Genomic DNA, 25667 nt, shown 5'->3' with positions numbered 1-25667 from the left:
GATGCCTGCAGTGATACAGGAATCTAAATGTTAATATGGGGGAACTGGTGCAATGACTGTGCTGTTTGTCCTCAGCTGGCTGTTTGGTGTTTCCTGCTCTACCAGGGCTGGGCTTTGCTCCACCGGACCACAACCCCCAGCATTCCTAGGGGCAGGACGCCTCACAATCCCGCGACAGGAGGCGCTTAAAGGCGGGCTCGGTGCTAAGTCCCTCGGTGTGCTGTTTGTCCTCAGCTGGCTGTTTGGTGTTTCCTGCTCTACCAGGGCTGGGCTTTGCTCCACCGGACCACAACCCCCAGCATTCCTAGGGGCAGGACGCCTCACAATCCCACGCCAGGAGGCGCTTAAAGGCGGGCTCGGTCCCTCGTCCCGCGAGGACGCGCGCGGGCGGCACCGGGCTAAGCCCGGGCAAAGGGCGGGCCCTCTGTGGCCCTCAGAGGACCGATTGAGGCCGGGCTGGGCCATCCCCTTTGGTCGCTCCCAGAATCCAGTAAGCTCTTTGTGATTGTTTGATAATTCCTGTGAGCTGTGTGTGCCTCCAGTTTCAGGGGATTGGCGAATATCAGTTTAACAGCCCTGCAACACATAGCCTGTTGTTGCGCAGTAGTTGTGTAATTCAATTAATGCCACTATGACCAAACAAAAGTCAACCATGGATAACTATCTGGTCAAAGTTGTAAGCAAGATAAACAATGACCGCAGAAAATCCTTAGGGCGAGATAATTTGCCTGCTCTGCCCCTGTCCTTGGGACCCCGTGAAGAAGAAATAACTGACACTGTTGAGTCCGTGGTCACCCATTGTGATTCCGAAGTTCTACCTGTAGTAGTTTCTGATCCCCCAGCGGTTTCTGCCTTGATTGAAGATCTATTGGTAGTACCGGAGCTTGTCCCACAGCAATGCCCGTCGGCCCCGCGTGCAGTGAGGGCATGCAGAAAAGTAACTAACAAACGGGGAGGAAATTCTACTAGAAGAAAAGCCGAACCTGCATCCAAGAACTTTGTTTGTGAAAAAGGGGCCTTGGCTAAGGACAATTCACTTACCATTAATACCGAGCAATTTAATCTACTAGTTGGTAATATCGAGAGTAAATTTGAGCTGATTGTTAAGCCATTAACCACCAAAATAGACGAACTTACAGCCGAAGTGTCTAGATTGGGGAGTGCCCTAGCTAGGCTTATGACTAAGATGGAACACCATGGGCCTTCAGTGAAGGATGGTAGTAGAGCTGAACCTGCCATAAAACCGACTAACAAAAGCGCCTGTTCTGTGCAAGTAGCCACACTAGGTACACGAGCAGGTGGTCGGACAAAGCAGGTCCAAGTAGTACCTGCACCGGCAAGTCGGAGTGAACTACAGGCTTGTAATACAAGCACTACTGTGCAGGAGCCTGTTATGACTGCTACACCAGTTAGGGAAGCTGCACCCAACAACAACCGATCTGTAGACCTCCCACCTGAGTGTGCACCTTATGTTGCTGTCCTATCCAATGTCCCCTGCTTAGATCTTGGCCGGACTAGAACCTCTTTAGAGTCGCAGGACTCACTAAAAAATAAAACAACCTTCTGGCTAAATAAGCATTGCGGGTTCCCGGTAAAGTTCTTTGATCAAATTATAACTACAAGAAGGGTTAGCTGGATAGGAAACACAAGGAAGTCATGTAGGGGGGATTGTGTTATTGTTAATTTTCAACACCCTCAGCATGTTGCGACGGTCCTGCTAAGAGCAGCCTCTATATCACAGAATGAGACTGACATAACTGTACGACCTTTGGGTTATTTTTACAACCATCTTAATAAGCCGCCCCATGCTAGTAACAGGGATAGAGTCCCCCCTCCTAATCATTCCATAAACAGAAATAGATTATTATCCCCCAATTACGGGTTAGTTTTTGAAATCTATTACAAAACGGTTAGATACCGGAGGGTCAAAGGGAAAAGTTTTAAGACCGCACAGGATTATATCCCCAGATAAAGTAATTTATAAACCCTAAGAACCCTGAGGTCTAAAATTACAAAAAGGGGAAAGAAGAAAGATGAAAAGGTGGTGTGTGAATGAGAAACAAAAGCCCAATTCACCTAGTGAAAGGGCAATCCCTTTAAGGACGTAATCCCTCACTCACCCTGGGTGACATGCTTCATCATATGGGATTCTCCTCCCAGAGAAAAATCCTAGTTTCTCTGGGGGCTACAACCCCCTCTATGAGAGGGAGGAGCTCAGGGATGTTTTGATGTTGCACTAAAGGATGGACTAAATCCACATATGAAGAGCTAGGTGTGAGTGAGGGGTGCAGTGCTAATGAAATGATAGTGCAGTGAAAGTGTGTTAAAACTAGTCACGGGACGGCAAGGAGGAATCTCTTGACACCACCGTACCGATGCTAGATTAAAAATGTGAGCACCACTAGTTCAATATAACCAATGGTGCAATGCAAAAGACAACGGTCGACATGTTTCAGCCAAGGCGCCTAAATAGGCTCGGCTTTCATCAGGACCTAGATAGCTACTGCAAAAAGGAAAGAATTGTGTGAGAACTACACAACAAAGGATACCGTGAACACCCCAGAGTTGCTTGTCGGGTGTACGTCACCTTTACAATTCAAACATCACCTAGACAAAAGAGAATCAGTGTAAGAAAAAGTTGGTTCCAAATGCTAAGTAATGAAAATATAAGAATGTGATGACTTTAAGCATTGGCCACTCACCCGTGAAAACTGGGTGGGAAATTGACCTCCACCTGGCAACCGCTCAGGAAGGAACACCGCTCTGAAAGAAGATGTAAGACTACTGAGGAATGGGGTACTTACATCTCATGAGCGAGTGTGATAAACATGTGGACTAAACATCTAATAGCGAGGGAAACTGACAGAATCACTGAATGCACAAAGTGCTAGTTAATACAAAAAACAGGTTCACCAACATGTTTTTATTGTGAAAAAACCAAAACAAGATTGTAAAACTACCGCCTTTGAAAAATCATAGTGTTGACTAAAAAGGAAAGAAAAAGGGCGGTGTGCGCACAGCATCAGAGCTTAACGAGACGCCTACCTCTCCGTCGGGGAACCGGGCCGGAATGAGCCTGCAGCCGGAGGTCCCGCGGGGCTGGACAGTGTCTCGTAAAGAAAGATTGTGTCATCAGGATTGGGCCAATAGGAGGACCCGTTTGAAAACCACCGAATGGGGAGAACCAATCAATGGTGCTCTACCGCCCGTGTGCAGGTTGCCACGGTGACGGGTATGCAGCCGACGATTGAGTTCAAGCTGTCAAAAATTGTAGGAATGCGCGCCACGGGTAATTAAGTGAATGGATGACAGCGCTCATTACCATTGTGTGAGAGTTGAGCTATGGAGTGAGGGAAGCGAAATGCGTGTCACTCACTCTGAAAAACATAATATTCCCAAATCGCAGAATCAAAGTAAGCTCATGCTATTGAGCTGAAGCTTCGTTTATAAATCCAACACGGAGGAGAGCTAGTTAATACGACACTAGCTCCATGAGGAGAGTCGCTCCGTGAAATAAAGCCCACATCGAGAAATGAATGTAAACTCATGCTATTAGGCTTGGGCAACAATTCATTTAAATACAACACGGAGGAACCTAGTTAAAAAAGCACTAGCTCCGCAGGGAAAAATATTTGCAAAATTTTAAACTTAAAAGTGGGTGGAAAGGAAAAGAAAACAAAGCGTGCTCTAATGCCATGAACTATGGATGTCTGGGGAAAGCAGGACAGCAGTAGACTGTCGAGGGAGAATAGAAAAAGTCAATATTGACTGGCAGTCTAAGTATGTAAGACATAGGGGCAAATGTAAGGTGGCCCAACAAGGAAGCCGCAGAATACGAAAAGCAGCAACGAATCATGAAGTATACCCTATAGGTTATTCCCATATGCAGAGTGTGAAAGATGGGGCCAAAGAGTAGACTTGTAATGCGAAATTCATAGGGACAGCCATGGAATATCGTCATTTAGTCCTTGAACGTGCGTGTTAAGCTTGTACACCCACCTTTGCTCGCGTTTAAACAGAAAGGAAGAGCAATCTGTCAGATGGGGAGGTATGAAAGGTTTGTCAAGGACGGTCCAGTGCAGGTCATTGGCTTTCCTTTTTAGTCAACACTATGATTTTTCAAAGGCGGTAGTTTTACAATCTTTTATAGGTACGTCTGGTCACTCGTTACGATTTTGATGTAAACGAGGTACAGTTACTTTGAGCTCTTTCGCTCTTTGTTTAAACATACAGACTCACCATACTTAGTCTTACATGACATGTGGTGGTCTTGTTTTGGTTTTTTCACAATAAAAACATGTTGGTGAACCTGTTTTTTGTATTAACTAGCACTTTGTGCATTCAGTGATTCTGTCAGTTTCCCTCGCTATTAGATGTTTAGTCCACATGTTTATCACACTCGCTCATGAGATGTAAGTACCCCATTCCTCAGTAGTCTTACATCTTCTTTCAGAGCGGTGTTCCTTCCTGAGCGGTTGCCAGGTGGAGGTCAATTTCCCACCCAGTTTTCACGGGTGAGTGGCCAATGCTTAAAGTCATCACATTCTTATATTTTCATTACTTAGCATTTGGAACCAACTTTTTCTTACACTGATTCTCTTTTGTCTAGGTGATGTTTGAATTGTAAAGGTGACGTACACCCGACAAGCAACTCTGGGGTGTTCACGGTATCCTTTGTTGTGTAGTTCTCACACAATTCTTTCCTTTTTGCAGTAGCTATCTAGGTCCTGATGAAAGCCGAGCCTATTTAGGCGCCTTGGCTGAAACATGTCGACCGTTGTCTTTTGCATTGCACCATTGGTTATATTGAACTAGTGGTGCTCACATTTTTAATCTAGCATCGGTACGGTGGTGTCAAGAGATTCCTCCTTGCCGTCCCGTGACTAGTTTTAACACACTTTCACTGCACTATCATTTCATTAGCACTGCACCCCTCACTCACACCTAGCTCTTCATATGTGGATTTAGTCCATCCTTTAGTGCAAAATCAAAACATCCCTGAGCTCCTCCCTCTCATAGAGGGGGTTGTAGCCCCCAGAGAAACTAGGATTTTTCTCTGGGAGGAGAATCCCATATGATGAAGCATGTCACCCAGGGTGAGTGAGGGATTACGTCCTTAAAGGGATTGCCCTTTCACTAGGTGAATTGGGCTTTTGTTTCTCATTCACACACCACCTTTTCATCTTTCTTCTTTCCCCTTTTTGTAATTTTAGACCTCAGGGTTCTTAGTGTTTATAAATTAGTTTTTGAAATCCCTGTTCAGAATAGATACCAATCCCTGAGCTCCTTAGATCAGAATGACTGACATCAGAAGACATTCAGGTCTCAGGCGACCGTTATTCTTAGCGGTCTGTCTAAACACTCTAATGGGTTTAAGTTAGCTCATGAGGATCCCCAGTTTAATGATAACCTGGGAACTATTAACAGTGGATCAGTAGTAGCAAATGTTATTGGGGGTAATTTGGAATCGATTAATGATGTAGCTAGCAGCTTGGGTGTGCCTGTGATTGATCTATGCTGCGATGGAGACATCCCCAATACTGTTCAAGATGAGCTTAATAACTGCTCACATAGGGGTATCTCTATTGCTAGCTGGAATATAGCCGGTTGGGCCTCTAAGGAAAACAATCCGGGATGGGAGGTCCTGATTAGATCACATGATATTCTTTGTCTTCAAGAATCCTGGTGTACTGCTCAACCTTGCTATGATGGTTATATATGTTATAGCTTGGATGCTACTGAGTCTAGACATGGAAGAGCAAAGGGGGGACTGCTTTTTCTTATATCAGTAGACCTTAAGTTGACGGTTGTTAAACATCTAACAGTTGGTACCCATTCCCAAATTCTCTGGGTGCGACTAACAGAAGGTTCTGAAGTGCTTTTAATAAATTTCTATAATAATATTTTTAACAATTCCCGGCACAAAGTAATAGCTGAGCTTGATAGTGCCCTCATGAAGCTTGTAGCAGAAGCAAAATGCATTCTTACTCTTATTTGGTTAGGTGATTTTAATTCTACAATATGCAGTTTGTTCTCCTCTAGGGCTTGTGGGGTACAAAACAATAGTGGCGAAAATACGCCTCATTTCCCACATAACACCTATGGGGAGGCTATTAATAGTATAATGGCAACCTATGATTTAGAGCTGGTGAGGCCTGATGTAGAGGCTAGTGGTTATTTTATCCCTACATTTACTGGGAGGAACGCTAGTTCTAGCATTGATCATATTCTGGTTTCATCTAGTCTAATGCCCCAGTGTTCGATCATGATAAAGGATGTTTCCAGCATGAGTGATCACAATTGCATTACCATGCGAATTGAGTCATGGAATTGCAGAGACCAGAAAGCGCCAAGAACCATAGCTAATATTGAACCGCATAGAGCTAACGGAACTAGGCTTAGGTGGAAAGGGGAAAAATCTGCAGTAGTAGTGCCTATAATCATATCTAAAAGTTTGGAAGATATTAATACCATTCTAACACCAGGGTGTTCAGCTATCTCCGTTGTGACTAATTTTATTAATATCAATTTGATTATTAATAATATATTTACGGGAAATAAGCCGGGTATGAGAGGTAAGGGTAAGGGTTGGTTTGATCATGCTTGTACAGCCCTTTTTTCCCAACTTAAAAAAGCGCTAGCCCTTACCCCAAGGGACAAGAATCTAGTCACACTCTTACGATATGATTACAAAATGGCACTAACTAGAAGGAAAAAAGAACTACAGCAGGAAGCCTGGGATAACTTAACTCAGGCGGCAGAAACTTTGGACAGCCGCTTATTCTGGTCTACTATTAATTCCCCCTTCCTACATGATGATACAATTCCCCAACTCTCTTCTCATGTGGGAAGTGAGGCCTGGGTGTCACATTTCTCATCTATTTTTCAAGATAGTGTCTCGACTGATAATGAGCAAAGGCATTGGCCCATGCTTCCACTAGACATCTCCCTCGGTGAGGTGGAATGCAGTATTAAGGCTAGCAAGGGGGGAAAGGCCCAGGGGCCCGACGGAGTCCCTATTGATGTCTATAAGGCCGAACCGCGGATTTGGGGACCGATACTTACTTTGGTCCTCAATGCAGCGGTAACCACTTTGATTCCGCCCACATGGGGAGACTCAATTATTGTCCCTATCTATAAAAAGGGGGATAAGGCTTTAGCTTGTAATTATCGACCGATTAGCCTGTTGGATTCATCGGTGAAGATTATGAGCAGGGTGTTGCTGTTTAGATTGGAAGCGTGGGCAGAGGAGAATGGGATTCTTGCCAACTCCCAATATGGTTTTAGAAAGGGCTGTGGGACCTTGGACCAGTGCCTCAACTTAGAACTATTAATCGGCAAGTATACCAAGGCTATGCGTGGCAATTTGTATCTTTGCCGATTTAAGTAGAGCTTTTGATCTAGTTAATCATCCGCTTCTCTGGTCAGTCTTGTTAGAATTAGGCGCCCCTAAGGAAATTATTTTCTTCCTTGCTAGATTATATATCAAGATGCAAGCAAGCGTTCGATATGGGGTCAATGGGGAGTGTACCCCGAATTTTAGTGTGAAACGGGGAATTAGACAGGGCTGTGTCCTTGCCCCTTTGTTGTTTATTTTATTTATTAATGGGGTGGAAACCATCCTGAAAACAGTTAAGGCTGATGCTCCTCAGGTTACCGGGATAGGTGTGCCGGTTCTGCTTTATGCGGATGATGCTGTGCTCCTATCTCGGACACCTATTGGTTTGCAGCGCCTGATGGATCGGTTTTCCGAATTTATAGGGGAGAGGAAGCTATTGATAAATAACAGTAAAACTCATATTATGATTTGCGGGCCTAAGCCCAGTAAGAACCACGCCTTTTTTATAGAAGGAGTGAAAGTGCAGCAAGTAAGAAATTTCTGCTATTTGGGTGTCACTTTCTCAGACGATGGTAGTTGGGCCCAGGATTTAATAAATGTAAGAACTAAAATGGCCAAAAGTTCCTACGGCATATTTAAATTTGCCGCAAAAATAGGGGATAGACGAATAAGAGACATGATGGAGATATATAAGGCCAAAAGTGTCTCCATTGCCCTATATGGGGCAGGGTTGTGGGGTTATTCTAACGTTGGTTGTCTTCAGAGGGAAGAAAACACCTTCCTCAAGAAACTAATGTGTCTTCCCGCTTCTGCCTCAACAGAGCTAATTCATAAAGAGGTCGGGGCTGCCTATTTGAGTGACCTTGTTTCCCTTAGACCCCTGTCACTTTACAAAGCAATTTGGCTTAAGGAAGAGACTGAGTTCAACCAACTTGTTATCAAGGACTGTTTTAAATTAGATAACTGTATGAAAATCCCTTGGCTTAAGTATGTTGTCGAGAGCTATCAGGCTATTTTTGGGTTGAACTTGTTATTAGATTGTTATTCCCCACGAGTTCTAGTCAAACATGATATGAAAAAATCCTTTTTGTTGTCTAGAACCCAAAAACGTTTAGTTGAGTCTGGTCCCTCTATTACTGTTCAACTATATATTATAAATTCACTGAAAATGAGGGTTTTCAGCAGTACCTGAACATGGTAACCCGCCCAGCGCATAGATTTGTCCTAACCAGATTAAGGCTAGGAATGGTGCATGTCTTGGGGGCCTTCCCCCAACAAAAAAGATACCCTGTTGGCCCTTGCCCGTGCGACGGACACTCCAAACAAAGCAGTATGCACTTTATGCTTATTTGTACTCTGTTCTTGAATGTAAGGATTACATTTTTAAAACCCATGTTTTTAAAATATGGTATTTTTAATACGGAAGATGCAATGAGGTTGCTTTTTAATATGAATTCCCCTGATATATGTTTTTATACTGCAAGTTTTATTTGTAAAGCTATTTATTATAGGAAAAGTATGATTTTTTAAATGTGTTTCTTTTTAGTCTGTATCTTTGTATCTCTGTGTTTTGCTGTGTGCTTTTATGGTCATCATATGTTATGAACCGAATAAAGCTTCATGAATTGAATTGACTGCTTAAGGGACAGGCACATTGGAATACTGGCACTGAATTTGATATAGGGACAATGCACAGGTACAGTGGCAAAGGGGCGCACAAATTTGTGCCAGAGCAGTGACAATGGAGCGCTGTAATGGGGGCACTGACAACAGGGACACTAAGGAGTAAAGAGCTTTCCAGGGCTCTTTTGCCCTCATGTCTGGAAAAAATGCACAACACTCAACAGGAGAGTTATTCACAGTCATGTGACCCAGGGCCCTGGCAGAAAGGCATAGTTGTACTGGGCAGAAAAATGGCAACTTTAAAAAGTGGCATTTTTAGAATCGCAACTTCAAATCTAACTTTGCCACTCAAGAGGATTTTAAATGATCATAATAAGGCTACCTAGACTAAGGGGCACATGTATCAAATACCGTTATTGCGATTCTCAAATAGCGATTTTTAGAGAATCGCTAATTGAGAATCCCAAAACGGGATGTAATAAAAAATTTGCAAATATTTTGCGATTCCTTGGCATTCCTTAATTGCGTTTAGCAAATTGAGAATCCCAATTAAGGAATATTTTCCCGTTCATTCCTATGGGCTATGAGGCCCATAGGAATGAATGGGAAGACATTCTCAATTTGCGATTCGCCATTAGAGAATCGCAAATTGAGAATGCAGTTTCAGGGGTGCCAGGGTGTCAAAAGGACACCCTGTTGCACCCCTGAAATATATATGTGTGCACATGTGGCAAACATACATGCCCTAAGGGCATGTATGTGCGCCACATGGCACTTTGAAAAATGCAAAAAAGTGCTTTTTTCAAAGAAATCGCAAATTACCACCAACTTGAAGTTGGTGGTAATTTGCGATTCCTTAAGGCCAAATCACACTTTTTCTGTGCTTCATACATTGCATTTAAGGAATCGCAATTTGCGATTCCTTAAATGCAATCGCAAAATATAGAATCGCAAATTTTGCGATTCTCTAATTTGCGATGCCCTTTTGGGATGCCACATCCCAAAAGGCCTTTTTTCCGTTCGCAAATGGGTGATTCTAAGAATCGGCCCGTTTGCGAACGGGAAAAGGGCTTGATACATATGCCCCTTTGTCTATGGGAGGCATAGTCTTTCAACAGTGAAAAACAGCTTCACAAGTATTTCACTGCCAGGACATGTAAAACATAAGTGCACATGGCCTACTTTTTAAATACTATGCACTCTGCCCAACAAGTCTTTAGTGTCTACTTTGGGGGTGACTTAGAAGTATTAAAAACAATGGTTTAGGCCAGGAAAAAGATTTACTTTGGCAGGTCGAAATGGAAGTTTATAACTACTCTACAGTCTGAGGTGGTAGGCCCAAGATGTTTTACAGTGCTCATTTAGTGAGTGGTGTAGTGTTGTGTGAATATGTGCAGCAGGACTCTTGTGGTCCTTGACGAACTCCCTACAAAGTTACGTAATCAGTTGGAAGGTATTTGGGTGTGTCTGGGTGTGGGCAAGAAAGTCTATGACGTATTGCGTTCAGCTAATCGTTGCATGGCGAAGAATAAAGATGTGTGTTGCAGAACTCCGTGTGTGAAATGATCATTGGTGTGTTCCAGAGCTGGGGTGGATGCGACAGGTGGCATAATGTGTGCTACAGCCATCTTGTAGCATTTAATTTACAGGCCCTGGGTATATGCAGTTGCATTTAAAAGTGAATTAAATGTGCCAGTTGGCTGTGTGCCAATTTCACGATGCTTAAGGGAGAGCGCACAAGCACTGGTTAGCAAGAGGAAAGCGCAGAGTCCTAATGCCATCAAAAACTAGTTTATCAAAAATCTGAGTGAAGGCAAAATGACTTGTAGAAATACCATACTAAGGATGTCAGGTCTAGCATATTTGGAATTCTGTCGACACAGTGTCATACAGATAATTAAAGCAGTAAAACAAAACCATAGGCAGCTGTCAGATCAGCAGTCCTGACATGTTAGCAAAGCCCTTGGGAAAGGGAGTTTCTAGTGAAGACGATAATGGTTGGTTGGGGAAATATGTTTGAGTGCTGCTACAAATATATTTATCTGTTTGGGAGAAAAAAGTATTCACTTGTACTGATGTCTTGTTTTTACTTGTGTACTGAGAGTGAGTGTAATGGCCAGAAAAAATGGGGACAAAAACAGTGTCATCTAATTAAAAAACTGGTATGGAAGAGAAGCAGAATAGGGTTCAGAATCTTGAAATCTAAGATGGGGCTTATGAGCATATGGCAATGAGTGGTAGTGGATGCAAAGAATAAGAACTCTAAATATTCGGTGGAGATCATCAGAGAATATCTGCTGATCAAGGTGGGTACATTACAGGGTATCCTTGTTAAAGAGAATGAGTAGCTTCTGACCATTTACAGAATAGATAGCCACATCATCAAAGCTGCACTGAACAGGTGTGGGTGGAGCATTGCCAACATAAAACACATTCATCCCAGGTTGAAGCACCCTCAGAAGCAGCAGCAGCCCGAATAGTACAAGAAATAATGCTGAAGATGGGGCACCAGTGGTTCAAATGCTACAGAGGAGGCACTGGACTGTTGCATGATGCACCATTGAACTATGCTGGTGCCCAGAGTGGATCTCCCAAAAATTTGAACCAAGGTTTCAAAACTAAATTGCTACAGATAGCCCCACGGTCATTCGTCCTAAATTGGTGAACACTCACACTCTGTGTCGTGCTGATTAGGAGTGTTGCTGCTTGTTAAACTTTTTAGTCTTTGAATCTAGAGCAGCAATTGCACGGGGAACAACCTTTACAACGCAACTTTTACAACGCACTACACTTACAACGCAATTTTTACAACGCAACATCCACTACAACGCATTCCATTACATCGCATGACACTACAACGCATTTTTAAAAACTACCTTTACAACGCATTCCATTACATCGCATACTACCTTTACAACGCATACCATTACAACGCATAATATTACACTACACTATCCAACACTTACCCTACTGTTGCACCCCCTGGAGTTAGAATAGTAATTTTTACCCCTATACTATCCAACACTTACCCTACTGTTGCACCCCCTGGAGTTAGAATAGTAATGTTTACCCCTATACTATCCAACACTTACCCTACTGTTGCACCCCCTGGAGTTAGAATAGTAATTTTTACCCCTATACTATCCAACACTTACCCTACTGTTGCACCCCCTGGAGTTAGAATAGTAATTTTTACCCCTATACTATCCAACACTTACCCTACTGTTGCACCCCCTGGAGTAAGAATAGTAATTTTTACCCCTATACGATCCAACACTTACCCTACTGTTGCACCCCCTGGAGTAAGAATAGTAATTTTTACCCCTATACTATCCAATACTTACCTTAAATGCAATGTAATATTATGTGTTGTAATGGTATGCGTTGTAAAGGTAGTATGCGATGTAATGGAATGCGTTGTAAAGGTAGTTTTTAAAAATGCGTTGTAGTGTCATGCAATGTAATGGAATGCGTTGTAGTGGATGTTGCGTTGTAAAAATTGCGTTGTAAGTGCATGCGTTGTAAAAGTATGCGCTGTAACGTCATACATCCCAATTGCACCATCTATCCTTAGAATAATTATTGAAATTAATTAGGTAAACATTACAAATGGTCCAAGCCTTCTTACCAGAAAGGTGTTGCATGCAGTTGGTAATTAGTTTGATCAAAAGTCAGTTTCTCACAAGTCCTTGGTGGACAGTAGGGCGGACAATCCTTGGCGTGCCAAATCTTACCATCTCCTTAAAATGCCACCCTTGGAAAAGGGTACAGTGTGGGGCTGTGGTGTCGAAAGGAGGAAAGTGTGGTTTAAGAGGCTGTCTCCTCCGCTAGCTGCTCTGTTGCCCATTCCAATATTATGGCCATGGCATCAGCATGAAGATTTCTTTTTTTTCCCCAAATGTTTTTATTGACAGCTTTTTGGTAATTAACCAGTGATCGTCTGTGGACCTCCTGACATAAAATTCGGGTGCTGCATATCACAGCTAGGATTAATCAAGGTATTACATCACAACAGTCAGTTATGGGCTGTATGAACAATATATATGGCCCCTGCATGGGTTACATCATTGCGCAGAGGTACGCAAGCCATCAAAACAGTAAGAGATAAACCATAAACAATTAACCATAGCGAAAGTTCATCAGTTCCCAAGCAATTATCTATAATGTGTGGGTCTTCCCGTCAATGCACTACTATGTCTAGTGTGATATCAACATGCAGATTACAGTGTTGCACATGTTGTATGTGGTTTTCTGCCATCTTAGGCTGACCTCTGCACGGGAAGACAACTAGAACAGTCTTTTGAGTTTGGCGAGCTGTGCGACAACAAGAACCCATCTGAGAAGAATAGAAGACTCAGATGTAGAATGAATGGTTGTAACTCCAAGTGTTTGACAGTAAACATTTTCTCACCTGGCGTGGCACCAACTAATAATTGAGGGTGGCAGTTTCTACCATGCCATTATTTAGAAGATTCTGTTCATGGTAAAAATGGGGCGGCTTCGTCTGACAAAAGATCTGAACCTCATATTCAGATTAGCGGCAACAAATAAATAACATAAAATTGAAGTGAATAATCCCATTACGGTGTAATAATACAGTAATCTTTCTTAGCCAGCACCAGTCCTTCATTTTATGTTTTGGCCTAATTCCTCATTAAAAATGTCCTTATAATTACTCCCATAATAATTTTAAATGGCTCCAGCCTTCTAATGTTTTCTATTTGTAGTCAGTGTTAATTTTTCCTATTACATGATCACTTCTGCTACAGGTACACGCCTCCGTCAAAAGTATTTCCCCAAAAGTATTTTTAAGAAAGCTTGCACGAATGGATTTGAGTGTAAATTGGTTGACAAAAATGAAAAAGACTTTACAGGGAGGAGGATGATTATTTCATTTTTCTCACTTTGCTGTATCCAATTAAACTGCCATTGCCAATAAAAGCTGTTCATAAGGTTTAGAAGTAGTTATGTCACAGCAGGAAAAGAGAACAAAAAAAGCCAGTGGCCTTTGTCTTTACAGATTTAAGTACACATGGAGGAAAGTAAATGGAACTACTCTTGAAATGAAAAGAAACTTCATATAATTTATATTGTGGAGGAAATGTATGTTATTTTAGTGGGAAATTCTTGTTTAAATTGTATTTGTATGTAGTAGAAATAACTTGTGCTATTTAATTAGTATTGTTGCTATTTAGCACTGTAAGAAAAAATAATTAGCTGTATGTTTTTAATAAAGAGTATTATCAATTAAATATTTTTATAGAATGAAGACGTCACACATTTTTTTAATTTTATTTATGCTATCAAAGTCTATTTAATGTATATTTTTACATTTTTAAACATATATATATTTCAATTTAAAAATAAACATTTATATATAGATAAAGCATGTTTAATGTATTTTTATTATTACATAATAAATGTAAATCATATATAAATAGTATTGTATGATGTACATTTTCCACGTCTTTACCAGTGTTTAACATGTTTTAACATTTCATAGATTGTTTTATAAACATATCTTCAACATCATTTTAACATAGGTTTTTTTCTGTATATATTAAATAATTGTATATATTGTGGGTGGGCTGTTCCTAAAATTAAACTTTACCAGTGGTCCGCTGCCATAGAATACAGGACATTTCTTATTGGTGGGATTGAAGCGATGAGCAGCTCAGGATGTAATTTTCCTCCAAAATATGAATTATTTCTTAGGGTGGATGCCTACTGAACCTAGCTTTTGCAAGAAAGTTTAATTTAAGACCCTCTTCGCGACTTTCAAAATTTGGTTTAAGCTTAGGAAGAAAACTAGTTAGGTAAAGTCAATTATTACACCCCAATTTGGTGAACTTGCTGACTTGCTCCATTATTTCAAGACCTCTGGTGTTTCCGGTGGACAGCCACTGGGCTTAGGAGCTTATGTGACTTTTATATAGGTGATATATTCACCTCATTTGAACAATTGCAACAGGATTATGTGTTGGACAAGAAAGGGTTTTTCAAATATCTTCAGATCCATCATTATCTTCTCAAAAGGGAAAGGGTGTCGGATGAACTAGCTGAGTCGGCTCTCATTGAAATTATTGGGAGTGATTTCAGTTGCACTATCAACCATAATTATGAACATTTGAGTGTAGATATGTCAGAGGATTCGGAAAAGCATGTTACCAAATGTAAGATTTGGGTTGGCAATACGGATTTTGGTTTCTATGAGTCTTTAGAACTTGGCCGTACCTTTCTGGCTTCTGCAGAATTGAAGGCACAGCATTTTAAAACCCTCTTTGACCTTTACTATACTCCGGCCAAGATTGCCAGATGGGGGCAATATCGGCACCAGCTGCACCCAATGTCATAGTCAAGGGGCAGATCTGGTGCATATGTTTGTTTCTTGTCAGGCTCTTGGTCCCTTGAAATTGGAAATTACTAAGTTGAGGATAATGGACCTGAGGCTGCACATCACAATTACCCCCAAGCTAATATTATTGGGCACACATACTGACATGGTCGCTAGGGCGGGCCAGTAGTTTGTCCTTGTAGAGATGGCCATGGTCCATATCTCTATCATGTCAGCATGGCGAAACCCACTGCACTAGTCACATTTCACTAGTGACTAATGTGACTACTGTCAATCTAGTCTCAAAATGTGTTTATATATCCATAAAGGCAAGAAAGCCAGAAAGAGAGGCGAACTGGTCTGGGCCCCACTGAGAAATTGGGCTGGGGCTCGATTATCGTCCCGCCGGGGTGTGGCCATTTTTATATTTCTCATTGGTGGCAGATCTGGTCTTCTCTGGCAGCAGGATGAAGTGCTTTCTAAATTTCTTAATTTGTCCCAACCCATCTCCTGACATGTCCTGGTAACCTGGGTAAGATTTGTACAACTGGCATTTATCTCCCGTAGTTTGGGACCGGTATGAAGCTCACTGCATGATGGTACTCCTTTCTTCTATCACCTGTACTGATTTGTTGCTCAGCGGCTTTAACCGTGGCTGGTTGAAATTCATTCTGTGCCTTTCTCTGCTTTACTGGTCTCAGCCTGGGGTATTATTTTGTATCTCACTCTCTGGCAGTGTAACAATAATTGTATGCAGCAATATTCTTTGATTATTGTGTGTTTATGCCAATCTTATTATACTAATGAATTGATGATACTTATTCTTGTTTCCAGTATGTATCCTCCCTTGTGGAATCAATTGGGGAAAATGTAATACAAATATTTAAAAAATTAAATAATAGAACAATATTTAGGCGGATTAGTGGCCAGAGATGTCTAATCTTGTGGGACATATTCCATGACACATAATGCTATGATTATTTCAAAGCAAAGGAATTCATTACTGAACCAAAATTTCCTTTATTCTTATAAGAATCCAGATCCCAACGGAAACTTAACTTGCAAGAAGCTTGCTTAAGAAAATCTTAAGCAGAGCCATCAATATAGATGAGATCACACTTATATTGAGATTAAATTGCTCTAAAGCAGACTCAAAATTCCGCCAAAAATAAAGCTTTGTCTCTTTTCAATCCAAAACTTTCTTTAAACATAAGATGTTTTAAGGAGTTGCAATTACTGTTCATGATGCAATGACCCCATTACACTACATCCACCAAACCCAGTACCAACAAACTGTTTAGACCAGGTTCAAATGTTATTGCAGCTGTGGGGGCTAAAGTATTGAGTAATAGCAATCTACTTAGTATTTGCCCATCAGACTTATCTGAAAAACTCCACTTTGACATATGAATTAGTGCAATGGCATATTAAAATGGTAGGCGGGATTTTGTCCTCATACACCAACTGAAATGAGAAAAATGTCTCTGCCCGCAGTTTTAAAGAAAGAACCGAGCCCCCTGGCCTGTGATTGGGCTTTACAAACACTATTGCGTATGTGTTCTGAGTCATTTAGTATATTGCACATAATTTTACTTAAAAAGGTATATTTTGTGTACCAAGATGCCATGAGTAATCAGAGTATTTGTGCACTCTTAATCCCTCGAAAGCACAACACCTTGCTTTTTGTGGAGTTAATTTTCAAGAAATGTGCTCCAGCATACTGTTGTAGGGCAACTGGGCGACAGTCTACACCTTTAGGGGTCACACCCAGTATCACAATGTCATTCGATAAGGTAAATTCAATAATGGTGCCCAAGTGCACTCAATGTGCGAGAGGTTAAGCTATAATTATCTGTTTAATCTGTGTGCATGCCTATCGTTGCGCCGTGTCCAAAGGCACTGGATGATCAATGCGAACAAGTGTGTTAGGAGGGAGAAATCCCTGCCTAGCTGACAGGAGCACTTATTAAGAAAACAGTGCTGTTTTCATAATCCAATTCTAACACTTTAACATACGGCTTCTAATCAAAATAGTGACGCTTAATCCAATGTTAAATCATCTTCTTGTGATTTATTTAGTTCATTAATGTCATTGTTCGATTTCTTGGTAGCAATTATATTTGTAACATAAATATTTGTTCAACCCAATGCATTTCGGGTCAGTAATGGCCCTTCATCAGGGGTCTCATCAATGTATTCTGTAAACATGAAATGAAAACAAGAGACTATTCAGAACAGTCCGTGCATCATAAAGTATTCTCAACATAAATCTGAACACAGACTCTGAGCTGAATACCATGTGCGGTGCTTATGCAGTCATGTAGGCTTATGTACAGAAAGTTGTGCTTGTGAGTTGTGTATGCAGAGTAAACAAGAGAATGACGATTCTCCAATTACTATGCAGAGAGAACCTTGATTTTATTAAAGACATCGGAGGCTAACATTATGCATATACTTTTATTTGCTGCCCAAACATGCAGCCCTTTAAAGAACACTGAATACATCACAAAGTAAAGAATGTTCAGACAAGCAGTATAAGTATCCTGTGCACTGCATCATCTTCCTCTTTTAGCTGCAGAATCCAAGTTGTAGAAAGCATTTTCCTTGGTAAGAGAAGCCTCTATGCATTATGATCTAAAAAGAAAGAAATCCTTACAGTAAAGAAGTACTGGAAACAAGTAACAGAACATGTGTAGAACAAAACATTGCAATAAGCGCAAAGAGGTAAATCACTAATAATTATAGACATAACAACAGAGTTAATTTCAATGAAACCCAAAATCCTCAGGAGAAGAGGATGGGATTATGTTAGCCTCTGTTGTCTTTAAAGAAATCAAGATTCTCTCTGTATAGTAATTGGAGAATCGTCATTTCATTACAAGACCGGAGGCTACCATTATGCATGTTTAAATCTACTCAAGGCTGCATTACTAACATGCTCTACTGGTCTTAAATAAAACTTAGCGAAAGTGCCAGTCAGCCGCTTTAAGAGTTTCTGGGAGAGAACCCCCTGCCCAGAAAACCTTACTGGCCATAGCTCCTCTTGAAGAGTGAGCACTAAATATAGTGAGATCTATGCCTGCTTCATTTATAATTGAGTGAATCCATCTTGCTGAAGTAGTAGTTGAAACGGGTTCATGGTGTCTAACTTAAGACAGCAGTAATTGATTAATGCCATCCGCTCTATGACTGAATTTTTAAGTCATCACCTTTCATGCAATTAACCACACACAGTTTTTCACAATCATGGAAAAAGGGATAAAATATGGACTCTGACATAGTCTTAGTTCTCCTCCAAATGTCAAAATGAACACCTTCAGAAGAACAAAACCTGTTGGAAATTTCAAGAGCATTAATGTCAGAAACCCTTCTAAAGGAGATTAAACAAAGTAAAGTGCACGTTTCATGGAGATTTGCTTGAGAAGAAGTAGAGTGTTGTCTTGCCAATTACAGAAAAGTTTGAAAATCAAATTGACATCTCAAAGAGAGTTATAATGAGATTTAGGAGGTCTTTTTAATCTAACCGCTTTCATGACTCTTTTAAATAAGACATTACTACCAATCGCTAGATATTTTTTCAAAGCGCGACCTGACAAAATTGCAGATCTATAACAGTTTATAGTTCTGTAGGAAAGACCAGAATAAAAGAGATGTGCTATGTAGTTAGCTATCAGTTGAACAGGGGCTTCCACTGGATCCAAATTCCTCTCCATGCACCAACTACACCACTTTTTCCAGATGCCCAGGTACCTCTTCCTGGTGCCTGGTGCCCAAGACTCATCCAGTAAGCTTTTAGCCTCTCCTAAAAGGCCAGGATATCTGACTGAACCCCCGAGATCCTCCAAGCAAGAAGGTTCATCTTCCCTTCTAGAATAAGAGGATGTTCTTCTCCGTCTGGGCCCAGAAGTAGACCCAAGGAATCTGGGATAAAGTGTGGGATGTCTATTGAGAGTTCCATTACCCCGGGAAACCAGACCTGGGACTTCCAAAATGGAGTTATTAGGATGGTATTGTTGAATTCCTGTCTCACTTTCCATAGCACTCTCTGTATCATGGAGAAGGGGGGAAAGGCAAAAGCCTCCATCTTCCCCCAATCTTGTAGGAAGGCGTCCACTGCCAGGGCATAAAGATCTGGTCTACAGTTGAAGTAAGACTGGACCTGGCAAGTTAGTCTGCTGGTAAAGAGGTCCAACCTAATAGGGCCCCAAAGATTTTCTATCAATGAAAAGACCTCTGGATGTAGCATCCAGTCGCTGAAGTCTTTGAGATATCTTTAGTTCCAGTCTGCTCTTACATGTGATACCCCTGGGATAAATTCTGCCATGAGAGTAATTTTGTATTGCCAGCAGAAATACCAGATTTGAACTGCTATATCTGATAAAGTTTTGGATTTCGCTCCCCCAAGCCTGTTTTATATAGGAGACAGCTGAGAACCTGTCTAGGCGAATAAGGGTGGTGGAATTCTCTAACTGCTCCCTGAAGCTCATTAGGACATTCAGCGCGCTAGCATCTCCAAACACTTTATGTGAAGGGATTGTTCCTCTAGAGACTATTTTCCCCCAGTTTCCATTTCTCCTAATCGTGCTCCCCAACCGCGATTGCAAGCATCTGATTCTAGGCAGAAGTCTGGTAGGTTGCCGAAGATGTCCTTGCCATTCCAAGCTTCTAGGTTCATCTGCCACCATAGAAGATCTTCTCGTGCGTCATTTGAAAGGGGAAGTATGTCCCCATACCAGAGACCTTTTCCTAAGCCCCACACCTTCAATTTCTGGAGGCCTCTGTAGTGGAGGGGACCAGGAGAGATTGCATGAATTGACGAAGAGAAGAGACCCAGAACTCGTTCTAGGTGCCTCAGAAGGATGGACTCTTTGGATAAGACTGACTTCAGTTCCTTTTTTATCTTCAAAACTTTTTGGTGTGGTAAAACTAACTGTGAGTGGATAGAATTTTCCTGGAAACTAAGGAATTCTAGTTCCTGAGAGTAGGACATGACAGACTTCTCTGTGTTTACAATGAAGCCCAAATTTTCCAAGAGATTTATGGTCCTGGATAAGTGAGTTAGGACTTCTGATTTGCTCTGCGACATTATGAGAATGTCGTCTAGGTAGATAATGAGTCGAACTCCTCTTTCCCTCAAAAAACTTACCACTGAACGAAGAACTTTGGTGAAACACCAAGGAGCTGACGAGGGGCCAAAAGGGAGACGCAGGAATTGATAAAGAGTTCCCTTCCACAGGAAGCAGAGGTACTTTCGGCAATCCCTGTCCATAGATAAGGTAAAGCAGGCAGCCTTGAGATCCAACTTTACCAGCCAATCTTGAGTTTGTAGAATGTCTCTTAACCCCTTCAGCGCGGCACGGATTACCGCGCTGTGCTGAAGGGTTCGTGCGCGGGCGGGGCCATGATAGAGCGGTTCCGTCATCCGCACAGCGCAACCGATGCGCATGACGGAACCGCTCCGTCATGCGCATCGAAGGGGTTAAAAGATGCATCCCTTCCATCTTGAAGTGTCTATAAACCAAGAAACTGTTTAGTTCTTTGAGATTTATAACTGGGCGCCAGCCCTTGTCTTTCTTTTCTACTAAAAATATCGTGGTTATGAAACCTTTCTCTGATGAATTTATTGGGGTAACCTTCTCCAATGCTCCTTTATCTAACATTTGAGAAACTTCTAAGTCTATCAACTTTGTTTGATCTGCATTCACACACATTTCTCTGGGTGTATTTATTTGGATTGGGGTATCCCAGAAATCTATTTTGAAACCTGCTACGGTTTCCAGGACCCAAAGGTTCTTATGTTATGTCTTGCCAACTGTGAGTAAAAAACCTTGGTCTCCCCCCACCTTTAGGGGTATGTGAAAAATAGTTTTGCTTACCTTGCCATGCTTGGTTAGGAGGTCTCGATCTTTCCCCATGAAATCTTGTACCTCTTCCCCTTTGAGGGAAGAAGTTTGAGCTTGGGCGAAAGCCTCTTGAGTAAGCAGAGGGACCCCTCTGATCTTTCCAATAGAAATTGGACCTGTAATTTGCACAGCTGGTGGTTGGTCCTCTTCTGCCAGCCTGACCAAAAAGTGTGGGTGAGCTAAACACCCGTCTCATATTAAATTGTGCCTTACTAAAGGCTGTAAATGTCAAGACATACTTGCCTAGAGATTCAACAAAGTCATTACCGAAAAGAAGACCCTTTGCATTCCCCATATCATCTTTGGAGGATAGGTCAGCAAGTTTAGGATTCATCCTTAAGGGGAGGGCTTTATGTCTCTCCGTAATTAATTCTGAGTTAGCATTGCCTAAATGGCATATTGCACGTTGAGACCAACCTCTCAGGAGGTCAATGTTCATAGTGGTGTTGTTTGCCCTCGCTTCTTCGGCCATCTCCAGGATGCTAGTGATCGGGCTGAATACATCCAAGAGTTTATCTTGGCACTTCTCAATGCCTTTTCTGGGCTCTTTCCCACATTTAAAAAGGAACTTGATTAGTTCTGGGTCTAGATTGGGAGTGTTACAGACCTTACCCTCAGTAGAGGGCCTGGGGCATTCATTTCTCATTAAGTTACAGGTGTCTTTGGTCACTTCCATCCATCATGCCGCTATGGGCAACTTTTCTAGGGGCCCCAGAAAGGTAGCCTTTCGCTACTGTGCTCCATGGAGCGCCAAAATCTGTTGTAGCGAGGAGGCTACCAGAGTCAAGACCGTGGATAGTGATTTCCAAACGTCAACATGGATTTGTTCTGGGGTGGTCCACCATAAACCATATTCAAGGAGTCATCATGCTGTTTGCTATTACCAATGTTGCAGGAGACCCTATGGCTCTGGTTTTACTGGATGCTGAAAAAGCCTTTGATAGGGTCTCCTGGCAATATTTATGGGCTACCATGTCTAGGGTAGGAATTGGGGATGGTTTAATCGAAGCAGTTCAAAGACTATATGTTGAACCAACAGCGGCGGTGATGGTCAATGGCCAATATCCCGAGGTACGAGGCAGGGTTGTCCCTGCTGCCCACTCTTATTTGCGATCTACATTGATCCATTTATCCATAGATTAGAAGAAAATGCTGAAATAACAGCAATATGGTGACAGAACTATCCCACGAAGACCTTAGCTTATGCGGATGATATAGCTTTGGTAACGGCTGACCTAAACAGACTCAGATTGTCCTTAACAACAAAGCAAAAATGACTGACATATACTTAGTGGAAAAAGTCAGATATTTAGGTATTTGTATTTCGTCTAAGTTGGATAATGTGGTTAAGCTTAATATTGAACCCCTTATGGATTCTATACAAAAAGATCTCCAACATCTTAATAATTTGCATTTATCTATCATAGGAATTTCTAATGTTATTAAGATGTTGTTTTTCCCAAAGATTTTATATTTGTTTCGGGTAGTATGTCTTGAATTCACGTCACAGTGGTTCAAAACAATAGAGCGGATATTCTCTTGATTTATCTGGGCTTATTCGCAACCAAGACGTGCTTACAAATCTCTTAACTTATCCAGTGACAGGGAAGGGCTGGCACTCCCGACACTAAAATTATATTATTGGGCCTCTATATTACTGTATAGCAGAGGGCTATTACAGATCAAAAGGGATGATATACAGACAGATATAATTCAATCTATCTTTGAACTCGTGCTGGGAAGTGAAAGTGAGACTAGTGGCTGTCTGTGGCGCCAACTGCACGACAGCTACTATAAAAAAAAAAGACTGGTTTAAAACCCTTTTTTGTGTTATTAAAGCATGGAGTGCTATAAGGAGAGTGTTCGGGATCAGCAGAATATCTTTTTCTACTCCCTTAGCCGACAATCATAATCTCCCAGAGATTTTCAGAGAATCTTGTATGAGGAAAAGTAAGAGTGCTGAAATTGTCCAGATTGGTTGCCTTTTCCCCCCCATAGGGTTACGATCTTTTGAAGAACTGAAAAAAGATTTTACTCTAGATTGGCGGGATTTTTTTAAGTACCTTCAAATTTGAGATTTTCTGTTACGGAAGGAGGGGGGAAAGGTGCAATTTAAGAAAGTCGGAATTGTTGAAAAAGTACTTCAGGATAAGGCAAGCTCTATTGGGGAGGTTGTTCTGCTTGGGTTTTCGGATCAGATAGAACCCGCTCAGCAGAGCCTCTCTAACCCAAACCAGAACGTTACCCCCTCCCTAGGGCCTATTCACACCTAAATAACCACATATATGTACCACCTAAGGACAGGGAATTCCTACTATATATACCAAGACCTACAAGTCACAGCCTCGCGGTCCCAAACGGACCCAGGACTTCCTGCCCAGACGGCAGCCACAGACTTCCTGCCCAGACGGCAGTCACAGCCTCGCGGTCCCAAATGGACCCAGGACTTCCTGCCCAGACGGCAGCCACAGCCTCGCGGTCCCAAACGGACCCAGGACTTCCTGCCCAGACGGCAGCCACAGCCTCGCGGTCCCAAATGGACCCAGGACTTCCTGCCCAGACGGCAGCCACAGCCTCGCGGTCCCAAACGGACCCAGGACTTCCTGCCCAGACGGCAGCCTTAGACAAGTCACAGCCTCGCGGTCCCAAACGGACCCAGGACTTCCTGCCCAGACGGCAGCCACAGACTTCCTGCCCAGACGGCAGTCACAGCCTCGCGGTCCCAAACGGACCCAGGACTTCCTGCCCAGACGGCAGCCTTAACACGAGTTCATCCTATAATTACCACGACATAATCAGTGTTACTATATATCAGACCACACAAAGACAGCTAGTTGAGCACAACTTGTTCCCCAGTTCGAAGGGCTCCTTTCTCCCTTATTCAGTTACCACCTACCTGATCAGGATTAACATCTGTCCATGTCAAGTCACAGCTGACTAGAAGAATAGGTTACCCTCTTACACAAGAACACGTAGCACATATTGCTTTACTACTTTATTTAGTTATTACATACACACTCACGGAACATAATACATATCACATATCCTGCAAAGAAAAGTGAAAGATTGAGTTGTACACTCTAATAGTAAGGGGTTGACATCACCTTGGTCGTATGTAGCCTGCACTCAATGGTCATCTAGGTTCCCTTCTCGTCTGCGCCTCGGCTTCGCCTGGAAGTCACACCTCCGCAATCACGGGTTTACTCCCGTCTCCCTCTCCGAGTCACTGGGACCTCTTCCTCATCGGCTACTCTCTTCTCTTTGGAATATCTATTTCTCGGTTTTTCTCCACCTCCAAGTTTGTCATCTGTCTTCCCTGGAATAAGTAGCAGCTTTAAGCAGCTTTACTACTAACGGCCAGGTGCCGCCCATGGACTAGAAGCAAGTGCTAGTATCTGCCTCAAACTTTCACTAATATAGATGTGCATTTCCTCATGGAAAATTCCAGCCCGTAACCTGCCGCCCACCAAATTCTTGTACCTCCCCGTGCCAAGGACACGTTCCCAGCCGGCCGGCCTGATGTAGTGTCTTCGGCATGAAGAAAAATACAATCCTTCGATAAGGGCCGGCCTGAACCGGTTCTCTCCAAGCGAATAACACCTCCTAACTAAAACACTGCCTATGACCTAGAAACATCCCAAGCTGCCAGAGCAGGAGGAAAGATGGAGTCTCTCCCGTTTAAGGCCTACCAGGCCTGAATTCAGCACGGCTCCATGAAATACCCTCACTACAGAACAGATTACCCCTAATGCTAACGAATCTATCCCCTAGGATGTATATGCAAACCCTGATCTATGGGGAAGAACACAGGATCATGTCGAAGTGCCTAATAAATAGGCTCTATACACTACTCTAACCCTTAGACTTGAATGGGAAGAGACTGAAGTCACCTAAATCACCCTTCAACACAATAGGACCGGAAAAATCGAGCAGTACATTTCACCCTTGACTTCAGTCTATTATACATTCATTAAATGGAGCTAACATCTGTGGAAGAATAATATGAAACAAAGCTAACTGATCTATGTCTAGTACCAAGTATGCAGAATTGAAATAATGAAGGAATACACTGAATAAAGCAACAGATAGAAATCAAAACAGCAACAGCAATCAAAATACCACCTAATATTTGGCGTAGCACGTGTATATCAGGTAACCAATTAAAGAGCCAGTCAAACCAGCCCTGGTCAATGTGTTTTCTAACTTCTTCTGTTAAGTCACGCAACTTGTCGATGTGAGCACGAATGGATTGTGTATGGTCAGACAAGTTAAAACAACAGAGACCTTCGAAGTCCGAGCAATCATGTCCATGTTTAAGCAAAAGATAATCAATGGCTGCTCTATTTTGCAAAATGGCCCTACGTTCACCCTGGGCGTCTAATAGCATGTCAGACAAAATTGTAGAAGTATGATTAATAGATTTCACCATCCAGCAGGCCATTTTCCCAATAGATTTGGCATTATAAAC

At 42.1% G+C, this 25667-nt stretch overlaps 2 long non-coding RNA genes across 2 annotated transcripts in view; one reads left to right on the top strand and one right to left on the bottom strand.

Moving 5' to 3' along the window:
• Nucleotides 1–25667, top strand: part of LOC146799202 (uncharacterized) — a 235969-nt gene that overhangs the window by 114684 nt on the left and 95618 nt on the right. The gene's annotated exons all lie outside the window — the stretch shown is intronic.
• LOC146799201 (uncharacterized) overlaps nucleotides 17816–25667 on the bottom strand; it is a 331480-nt gene continuing 323628 nt past the window's right edge. The window contains exon 3 of the long non-coding RNA XR_014969247.1: nucleotides 17816–17930. This is a non-coding gene — a long non-coding RNA (uncharacterized LOC146799201). The remainder of the gene's footprint in view (nucleotides 17931–25667) is intronic.

Source organism: Triturus cristatus, chromosome 9 (assembly GCF_964204655.1).
Source record: "Triturus cristatus chromosome 9, aTriCri1.1, whole genome shotgun sequence".
Classification (NCBI taxonomy): Eukaryota; Metazoa; Chordata; class Amphibia; order Caudata; family Salamandridae; genus Triturus; species Triturus cristatus.
Note: the sequence above shows the minus strand (reverse complement) of the source record. Positions and strands in the feature narration are given on the sequence as shown.